This window comes from Gossypium hirsutum, chromosome A01, assembly GCF_007990345.1.
Source record: "Gossypium hirsutum isolate 1008001.06 chromosome A01, Gossypium_hirsutum_v2.1, whole genome shotgun sequence".
Lineage (NCBI taxonomy): Eukaryota > Viridiplantae > Streptophyta > Magnoliopsida > Malvales > Malvaceae > Gossypium > Gossypium hirsutum.
In genome coordinates, this window is record NC_053424.1 from 118,078,700 (window position 1) to 118,089,735 (window position 11,036).

Consider the following 11,036-nt stretch of genomic DNA (forward strand, 5'->3'; position numbering starts at 1 on the left):
ATATTATCTTTAATTATTTTTAATTTATTTATATTATATTATTTTAATATTTAATATTTTTTTTACATTTTTCATTTGTTGAAAATTTTTATATAGTCATCTTAATATTATTTTAATATTTACATTAGAGTAATAATATATATTTAGTATAGGTTTATTTTTTTTAATGTGTTCTAAATTACATAATATATATAAATAACATAATATAAAGTATTATAAAATTAAAAACGGGTTGGTTCGGGCTTGGGCTTGAATGTTTAAACTTGAGATTGTTTTTTTGCTCAAGCCCATTTTTCGGGCTTAATATTTTTATTCAAACCCTCTTAATTTTGGGCAAGCCTGGGCGGGTAGTTGGGCTCATGAACGTGTTTATTTGACAAAAATATTCATACTAATCGAGCTAATACTCAACCATCAATTCTTATCTTATTTAAATCAATAAAAATAATAGTAATTCCATCTGTTTCTTACGTATTCTTACATGGCAATGTAAATTTTTTGATAAAATTTTCTCTTTTTTTTAATAATTTTGATTCATTTTACTTAAACAAAAACGAAATAATAAAAATAGAAACTAATGAACCATTTTTTTTGTTTCTTTTTTATATAATTTTCAAGTAAATTTCAACTATATATTTAATATTAGTAGAATAAAACAGGGATAAATCTAAAAATTATATATGAACTTTTATTCAATTTACAAATTGATACATGAAACTTTGATTGCAATTCAAATGTATACATGAAATTTTAATTTTGATATATAGCATCATTTTATGTTTATATATAATTCGTGAGAAATTGATCAAATCAAAAATTTATATATAAAATTACATGTCAAATCATAATTTACGTATAGTTTTAAAATTCATCTTAATAAAATATTATAAACTTAAAAAATTACGAGGGAATAATAATAACGGCTATCCAACATTTAAATTCGAGATTAATGTTAATTGAAAATTAAAAATTTTAATTTAATTGAGTAATTATTTTAATTCATTTATAAATATATATATAATTTCATTTAATCAAACTCTAAATCTTATATATATAGATAGATACAAAATCACACCATCCAAATTTACAATTTAAAGTCTATGATACAGATTTAAATAAATATCTCAAATTTCTCACATATGATATTCAAATCTAGAAAACTAAATAGCTATATATAAACTACAGCAAAAACTTAAAAAAAAAACCCCAATAAATTCAAAACTTTCTTAATTCACCCATGAATTTTATTTCCCTGCAAAATCAATCCAAAAACACAAATAAATAAATAAATAAAATCAATGAAAAATGAAAAATAATATATATATATATATAAACTTACACTTTTTACTTTATGAGTTGGTAAATCAGTTTGTTGGTGAACCGAACTGCGGTGGCCATGACCAGGCGGAGGGATCGAAGTGTGTGTTTCTGGACCTCTATAATCAATCTCATAAACTTCTTTTTCCGAAACATCGAAGCTACCTTTGATTTAAAAAAAAACAATATCAAATTAAATTGAATTAAATTAAAACTTCCTGCTAAAAAAGAAAAGGGTACAAAAATAACCTGTTGAAAAATAGGGTATGGAAAGTAAGAGAAGAAGAAGCAAAAGAATGGAGATGGGTCTAGATTTGATGATAGTAAACTCCATGGAAAGGAAGAAGAAGATGATGAATAATATAAGTTATTAGTTGAGAAGGGGGTGATGGTATATAAAAGGGTGGATAAGAGAGAATTTAAGTGATGAAAATAAAGCAACGAGGGACCAAAACATAAATTGAACAGGGGGGGTGAAAAAAATTATTGGGTATTGAAAAAATGAAACCGTCGGCATCTATACAGCAATGAGTTGAGAAGGTGTGTTGGATTTGGTTGGAACATTTATTAAGCATAACTAAACACCACACACTCATTTCACTTTTAGTCTTGCCAAGGATGTCTCGGTTTAATGATAAAGTTGATGTTTCGATAATTTCAAATTTGAATTTCATCGTGGCTAAATTACATATGGGTTTTCAGTTTAGATTTATTTGATTTAAGTTTAGATTTATTTCGATTATCCCATTATAGTTATTTGGATACATTGCTTGTAATTAGGATTTCAGGGTTTATATTTATACATGATATTAGATCGATGCATCAACGATAAATAAATTATTTTTTAACATATGACTATATATAAATATTTCTTGAAATTATTAAATTATGACATATTCACGATGTGACTAAAAATATATATGTAACGAATTTAAGTTCAATTTGAACTTGGTTGTAATGATAAAATTGAGATAACAAAGATTACAATGAACCCTTAAAAATATTTATTTTTTTATAAAAATAATGGGTTTGATCGGAGATACAAATTAAACCAAAATTTTAAATAATATATATTTAGATAAATATAATAAAAATATATTAATTTATACATTAATAATGCATTTTATGTTATTAATTTTCTAAGTAAAAAACTATAATCAAAAAATAAAAAAAATTGAGAGATTAAAGAAAATATACTCATTCTTAATTTCTTTTTCTCGTGTCATCTATTCCTTTTTGTTTTATTTCGTTTATTTTTATTATTATCATTATTAAGAATTGAGGCATGGGACAGGTCCATGTGTGTGTTAAATGAGGGACATGCCATTGGCAATGAAGTCTAGCTGGCTGGATTTCACATTCTTCACACCTACTCTTTTGTTTTTTTGTTTAATTTAATAGTTAAATTTTGATATTAATTACTTTAAATTAAAAAAAAATAGTATTGTTGTTTTTTTTCTTTTTCCTTTTTTAGTACGGGATAAATATCAAAATTATGCATGAATTTTGATCTGATGTATAATGTTATATATGAACTTTGATTTTGTTGAATTTTATACATAAAATTTTGATTTGATTCAATTGATATAAATCACTAACAACATTATCGAATTAGCATTATTTTACGTTGATATATTGTATACACAAATAATTATATTTAAGGTGGGTTTAGATGGACGATACGTTTGCTTGCGGTTGGCGACGAAATTTGATACTATAGCGTGAGATAAAAAATAAGCTAAATGCACCGCACTGCAACCTCACCGCCCATCCAAACTCACCCTAAATCCAATATGGAAATATATATATATTATTTATTTAAATGTGTACAATTGAATTAAAATTAAAGTTTCATGTTTAAGTATAAACTACAATTCAAGTTTTAAATATGTAATTATACTAAATTAAATTTTATATATCAAATTGCATATTAAACTGAAATTTATGTATAAATTTGATATTTATCCAAAGTTGAGGGCATAGTATTGATGGTGACATTAATCTTGATGATGTTTATTTTAGCTTTGGGGTGTGGGAGACAGTCGGTGATGAATTTCCCCACCATATATTTGAAGTTTTGAACACTAAGTTGGTCTTTTTAACCAAATATTACACCTTGTTATAATATGGTAATGATGTCGACATGTCATATTTATATTGAAATTTTTAATAAATAAAAATATAAAATTTTAACTAGAATTGTTCATGGCTCAGTCTGATCGGAAAATAAAAAAATTTGGATAAAAATATAGGTTTAGAAAATGGGTTTGGATAAAAAAATTAATGTTCGTTTTCTAAATAAGTCGGGCCTTGAGTAAGCTTTTTTGGCTCGAGCCTAATCCGAATTTGAAAAAAATGATTTTTTTATTGTTTTTCATTGTTTTGCCATCGTTTCATTATTATATTGTTACTATTTATGTTGTTATTGTTTAAAGATTGTATAACTCTTGTTTTATTATTAATTTTACTACTATTTTGGAGGTATTTGCTTGCTAAGTTGCACATATCTTTGTTTTATTTAAGTACATTTATTTTAATTGTAAAAGCCCATTTTGCCCGGGCCCATACCAATAAAATAACAAAACCCAATAAACCAAATAAATAAAGTCCAAAGTACAAAACCTAAATACAAATACCCAAAACCCAGTTACAACCAGACCCACTACCTAAACACTAAAAAACCAACACCAGCCCAAAACAGTGAAGCCCGATAGGCCCAAGTCTCCAAAATTTTTTTGGAAAGCCAGAAACCCTAGGGTTTCTGGCGCCGTTGCCCCATACACTGCTCCACTATAGCGGCCCCAAACCCCCACGCGTCTGACACCATCTGCCGCTGCATGCTCCTCCTCCACTACCAGCACCTCCATGCCCTGCAAGATCAAGACAAAAAAAACAGGATAGAATAATAGAAAAAGGATGTAAAAATGGGTTATAAAACCCGAAATGAAGGACTGAATATGGGTTTTTTTTTTCTTCTTTTGTTTGTTTTTTTCGGCATTTGAATACAAAATAGAAGTTAGAGTTTTAAAAAAATACATAGATCTCAGTACTGAGATAGCAAGCATTCGGAAAAAAGGAAAGGCAAACGGAAAAGGTTACTTTTTTTTATATCCATTTTCTTTCGATTTCTATATACATATCTATACATTTTTAAAGTTAATATAAACCTAAAATCTATATATTCTAAGACCAAGAATAAATAACAAAAAAAAATAAAAATTTACCTTTCGGTGGCCGGCGCCGGCGCCGGCGAGCCTCCGGTGGCCGTCCGGTGACCCCCCTTGGCCGGAAATCGCTCCGAGCTCCCCTCTCCTCTCTCCCTTTTCTTTTTTTCCCTTCAGCTCTACAAATGGTTTTTTTTGAAATTTTTGTTGACTTTTATAGGGGGTCAAAACGCACCGTTTTGGACCCCCAGTTTAAACAAATAAAACGACGTCGTTTTGAACACGGGTCGGGTCGACCCGACCCGCACCAGGGAGGATCCGCGTGTTTTTCTTTGGAAGGGCTAATTGCACTTTTAGCCCTTCCGCTTTTTTGGGAGTTTACAATCAAGGTTTTTTATTTTTTAATTTGGCTCCATGGTTTTGCCCCGAATTCATCCTGGTCCCCCGTGCTGCGCAACGTTTTAATACTTGGGTTTATTGCACTTTTGACCCTCCAAGTTGCACGCGTGTTACAATTAAGTCCCTTTTCTCTGTTTTCATTTTAAATTGGCCCTACAACTTTGTTTTTAATTCAATTTTAATCCTTTTTTCGTTTATTTTGTATCTTTATTAAATATCATTATTATTTTTATATTATTAGTATTATTAGTATTACTATTATTATAATTATGTACTAGTGTATTTTTTATTACGTACGTGTATACACATATATTTTTTCGTATTTAACATTTTTCATTTCACTTTATTTTAATATTTTATTTTTTATGTACGTTTCTTTTATATTCCAATGTTATTATTATTATTATTATTATTATTAGTTTATGCTTTGTTATATATTTATATATTTATAATATGTATATATACGTACTTATACATACTTAAATATATTTTTTCACATTTCATAATTCTTATATACTTACATATATTTATGCATATTTTACATCATATACATACTTATATATTTTATACTCTTAAAAATGCTTTTTGTATATTTCACATATTTTATAATTCACATACATATATTTTATATTATCACGATTTGTAAATATATAAATACACATTTACATTTTTATAATATTTACCGATTTTATATATATGTACATACTTATCTATGTTTTCATATTCTGTAATTTATATATTTCTTATTTTATGGCTTTAAATTATACATGCATATATATATATATTTTTACATAATTGTATTTATTGTCATCATTGTTATTTGGTGTATGTTTATTTATCCATGTACACTAGTGCTTTTTCTAAAATGTTAGTTCTATTTATTTATTTGTATGCTTTGTTTATGTAATCGCCTCGTCATTTCATTTTGCCTATTGCATTGTTGTTACTCATTTTACTTTGCTCACCTTGTCGTATTCGTTATTGTTTTGTCAAGCATTGACACTAAACACCAAAAGGAAAATTTTTCTAAATAAGGCAATATTTCGCGTTTGGAAATTCGAGAAAACGTGCCCTAACGTGCTGGGTTTCGATTTCTCCTTTGACTAAATAGCCAAATATCCTCTTAAAGCTTCAAAGTATGGTTTCATTAAACTATAAGGTGATCTTGGTTTCGATGGTTTAGAGTATCGTGTCCTAACGTGCTGGATGTGATATTCCTTCGGAACAAGAGAATCTTATGTTTCAATTCACGATATCAGATTTTCTTTTAAGGATCGCATTTTTTAAAACTCTTCAAATTTTCAATTTTCGACACTAAGACACTAATTAATCAACTAGGTACCAATTTTGGGCGTATCGAGGGTGCTAATCCTTCCTCGTGCGTAACCGGCTCCCGAACTCATTTTTCTGAATTTCGTAGACCAAAATCGTTGTTTTAATAAAATTAAATCATTTATTAAAAACAACCACTTTTTGAGGTGACCCGATCACACCTCGTCAAAAAGGATTGGTGGCGACTCCCGTTTTCATTCTTTTTTAAATCCAAGTCGACCCCGTTTTCATCAAAAATGGTGTCAACAGCTTGGCGACTCCACTGGGGACTTTAAATAAGAGAGTCAAGCCACGAGTGGATTACTTTTTGTCTTTGTGTCAAAATTGAAAACTTGCTTTTTGCCTTTATTTTGGCTTTTATTATTTGTTTATAATTACTGCTTTGTTCAGAGTTTAGGTGTATATTTCTGCACATTCCATTGCATGACCGTTGGTCACACCTTTTAAGTGGGAGTGAGAAACTACGCCTTCGTGAGGTTTTCACCTCCGCATGGGATAGTGAATCGCTTCCGGGATACATCCGTACCTATGTCTTCGTGAGATTTTCATCTCCGCATGGCCATAGGGAAATGTATTCCCCTGAACTGAACTCGGTCCATATGAGCCTATAATGGGTGAGGATCGAGGAATCTGCTGGTTCAGGTACCCTTACTTTAGAACCAAACCACACATAGCGAGCTATAAGAACCCACCGAGATAGAGCTATTCCAGACCCTAGTGCTTACCGAATATATGCTTTATTTATTATTGTTTACTTTAAATCCTAGATCTAATTTGCTTTGTTTGTGATTGCATGGCATTTTCATTTCAAAAGAGGTGTCGATTCACGTTCAGTATAGATAGAAAGCTTATCATGGAAAAGAGGTTTCTTGATAAAGTAGAAGACAATGCAGCTGTACGATTATGGGCTGAGACGATGTGGAAAGAGAAAGGCGATAGTCTTGCAGAAGGGTACGTATCAGAGTTATGGGACTTCACCCGTATCAGCGTAATCCAAAATGATCTTCGAGAAATGAAGGAAATATGGGATCAATGGGACGACGGGACCAAGCAGATGTTTTACTGTGATTACGGGGACTTGCCTCACCTACTTGGTGTCAAAGTGGACAAGCATTTATTTCGAGCCCTAGCCCAGTTTTGGAATCCTGCTTACAGTTGTTTCACTTTTGGAAAAGTGGACTTGGTTCCCACCGTGGAAGAATATACGACCCTGCTTCGGTGTCCAAAGATTCAAATTGACAAGGCCTATTCTAGAGCTGCTAGTGTCCCAACATTATTAAAAAAATTGATGAGCATTACAGGGATGAGCGAACAGTGGGTCGCTGCCCGAATCCAGCAGAAAGGAGACAGTAAATGCGTTCCTTGGAAAAGCTTGCGAGATTTAGTATTAGCACACCCTGATGTGAAGAAAAGAGTGGATGTCTTCGCTTTAGGTATCTATGGATTGGTAATTTTCCCTAGAGCTTTAGGGCACATAGATGAGGCTGTCTCTGATTTGTTCGATCGGCTTAGTAAAGGAGTCACGCCCATCCCGGCAATCTTAGCAGAAACCTTCAGATCTCTAAGCGCGTGTCGAAGAGCAGGGGAAGGAAGGTTCATTGGATGCGCACAGCTACTATTGGTGTGGTTCCATAGTCACTTTTGGAAGGTGGAAAATGTCTCTTATCGAGTCTTCTCAGAAGCTATTCCCCATTGAAGCAACAGGTTGCTACACCAAGACGAGACGACATCACGGAAGAGAAGTGGATGACAATTCTCCAAAATCTTCAGGAGGACGACGTTGAATGGAAAGCTCCTTGGATGGTACCCGACGAGATCCTGTATCGATGTGGTGATTTCGACTGGGTCCCTTTACTCGGAATTTGGGGAGCTGTCGGTTATGCCCCTTTACTCGTATTAAGACAATATAGATCGAGACAGTTCATACCAGCAACACAAGGGCTGGCTCAATGTGAGTTTTCTTATAAGGATGAAAACTACAAGAGAAAAACTCGAGAAATATCTAACGCTTGGAAACAGGTTCACCGAATGAAAAGATTTACCGTAGGAGCGATGACAACTCCGAATATTATGGGTGGTGGAGTAAAAGGTCAATGACAACATCCCTAAGCCGAGGGAAGATTGTGTTCAGTCTATAGAGGAGCATCTACAAGTAGCTCCGTCAGAATTAGAGATCATCAAACGAGACTTTGAGAAAAGAAATTCTGAGTTGGGAAAGAGGATAGAACAGTTAGAAGAAGAAAGAGTGCATTTGGGATTAGACATCGATATCCATAAGCTAGAAGCCGAGAAATTAAGGAATGAAAGAACAAAGCTGAAGAGGATTTGGATAGTCTAAAAACAATTACAAGAAGCTGCGATTGTCGATGAGAACCGTCGGTCTGGGTAAAACGTCAGAGCAGTGGCGACAAGAGATCAATGAGGAAAAGAATAGGGCCGATCAGTGGGAAAAGAAATTTCAAGATGCTCGAGCTCGAGAAAACGCTTTGGAAAGGAGTTTGTTAGAGTGCCGAAATGAGAAGGCAGGATTAAAGGCCAAGGTGGCAGAGCTAGAAAAGTCACTTCACTCGTACCGTAGTCGCAACTCCATGATCGAATTAAGAGCAAGCTTAAATAAGATCGAAAACTGAAAGGAAAGGTAGAGGAGCTTGAGGACGCATTACACAATTCTGAGCTACGAATGGAGCTTCTTGAGAGGAGTAATGATCAATGGCAAGAGCAATTCCATCATTCTCAAAGGCAGATTAGAGATAGAGATTACGTTATGGGCGAAGCTGTGACTCAAGTGCGGGAAGTGGCTGATCATCTGCAAACATTAGCAGTTCAGGCCGATGTATTGAGTTTAAAATATGAGTCAGAATCAAGCCGAGGTCGAGATTTAGCTTGGCTTCTTAGGAAGGTTAAGGCTTTGGGTATAAAGGCGAAGCCGTATATGTAATTTATTTTATGTAAAGAAATTTGCTTTCTAGTTGAGTTTTCTAATGTAATTGAATTCGAATCAATGCCTCTTTTTTTTTGCATTCATCTCATACATTTGCATTACATCTCATAAAATGACCCTAATAAAATTAAATTATGACAGTTACCCTGGAAACCAACAAAAATCTAATCAAATATCACTACGTACTCGTCACCAAACAAAAGCAATGGATCAAAGGTTGGAAAGATTGGAACAGTTGCAACGAGAGATGCAAGATCAGATGCATGAACGACTGGAAAAAATCCAGCAGGACATGTTAGAATCCCAGAACACTGTGATGAACCAATTAAAGCAGTTATTGGCTGGAGAAATAACAAAGGAAAAGACCCCGTAGTCGATGCTGGGGAAGATCACGATGACCCTGTTTATCCTCCAGGTTTCACCCCAACTAACATCCAAGCACAACCAGAGGTGTACCCACAGAGGGTACCGGTTACCATTAGACCTCAATATCTGGCTGGTGCCTCGGTACCATTGCATTTTCAAATGGGCTCGGGTTCTAATCCCGGGGATAATCCCACTAATCCTGTGGTCCCGGACCTCGATGACGTGGCAGAAACAGAAAAAACAAGAATGAACCTACCAAAACAACTAGAGGACCGATGTAGATGGTTAGAGGAAAAATTTAGAGTCATGGAGAACATCGACTATCATCGCGGGGTTGACGCCAAGGATCTGAGTTTGGTCCCTGATTTAGTACTCCCACCTAAGTTCAAAATGCCGGAATTCGAAAAATATAATGGGACTAGTTGTCCTGAAGCTCATATAACTATGTTCTATCGAAGAATGACAGGATACGTCAACAACGATCAGCTGTTAATCCACTGCTTCCAGGACAGTTTGATCGGATCTGCAGCCAAATGGTACAACCAACTGAGTCGTGCTAAAGTTAGTTCATGGAGAGACTTGGCGCAAGCTTTTATGAAGCAATACAGTCATGTAACAGATATAACACCCGATCGAATTACGTTACAAAACATGGAGAAAAAGCCTAGCGAGAATTTCAGGCAGTACGCCCAACGATGGAGAGAAGTGGCAACACAAGTCCAGCCACCCCTTTTGGAAAAAGAGGTCACCATGTTGTTTATCAACACTTTGAAAGCCCCGTTCATCAACCACATGTTGGGGAGTGCTACCAAGAGCTTCTCGATATGGTAATGTCCGGTGAAATGATTGAGAACGCGGTAAGGAGCGGTAAGATTGACACGGGGGAAAACTTCAAAAGACCAGCCCCAAGGAAAAAAGAGGGCGAAGTAAACAACGTAAGCACATATAGCAAGAGCCATTCAAAACCGATTACTGTTGGCCCTCCAAAAATGATAACCACTAGTCACCAAGCCCCCTCAAGGTAATAACCCAACACAAGGACTAACGCAGAGAGACTTCAATTCACGCCCATTCCAATAACGTACGGAGAACTGTATCAGAAGTTATTTGATGCACACATAGTATCTCCATTTTATCTCGAGCCCATGCAACCTCCATATCCCAAATGGTATGACACGAATGCCCAATGTGAATACCATGCAGGGATACCAGGACACTCAATTGAGAACTGCACTGGGTTTAAAAAGGCGGTGGAAAGGTTCATTAAGATGGGGATTGTGAAGTTTGACAACCCATTAGGACCCAACGTAGCAGCGAATCCGTTACCCAACCATGCTGATAAAGGGGTAAACGCAATAATCGAAGGTGAGAAAAAGAGAATCAAAACCGACATTGCAGAGATAAAAACCCCATTGAGCTGGGTCTGGAGACAAATGATAGAAGGAGGTCTCATCAAACAAGATTCAAAAGAAAGGCCCGAAGGAACGAAGACGTACTGCGAGTTTCATGCTGAAGAA

At 34.1% G+C, this 11,036-nt stretch overlaps 1 long non-coding RNA gene across 1 annotated transcript; it reads right to left on the reverse strand.

Annotated features, from left to right (window-relative positions):
* Window positions 1-1,026: 1,026 nt before the first annotated feature.
* On the reverse strand, window positions 1,027-1,804 carry LOC121230453 (uncharacterized). Its single transcript, XR_005928489.1, has 3 exons — window positions 1,567-1,804; window positions 1,340-1,482; window positions 1,027-1,252 (listed from the first exon to the last, which is right to left on the reverse strand). It is a non-coding gene; the product is annotated as an uncharacterized lncRNA (long non-coding RNA).
* Window positions 1,805-11,036: the final 9,232 nt, after the last annotated feature.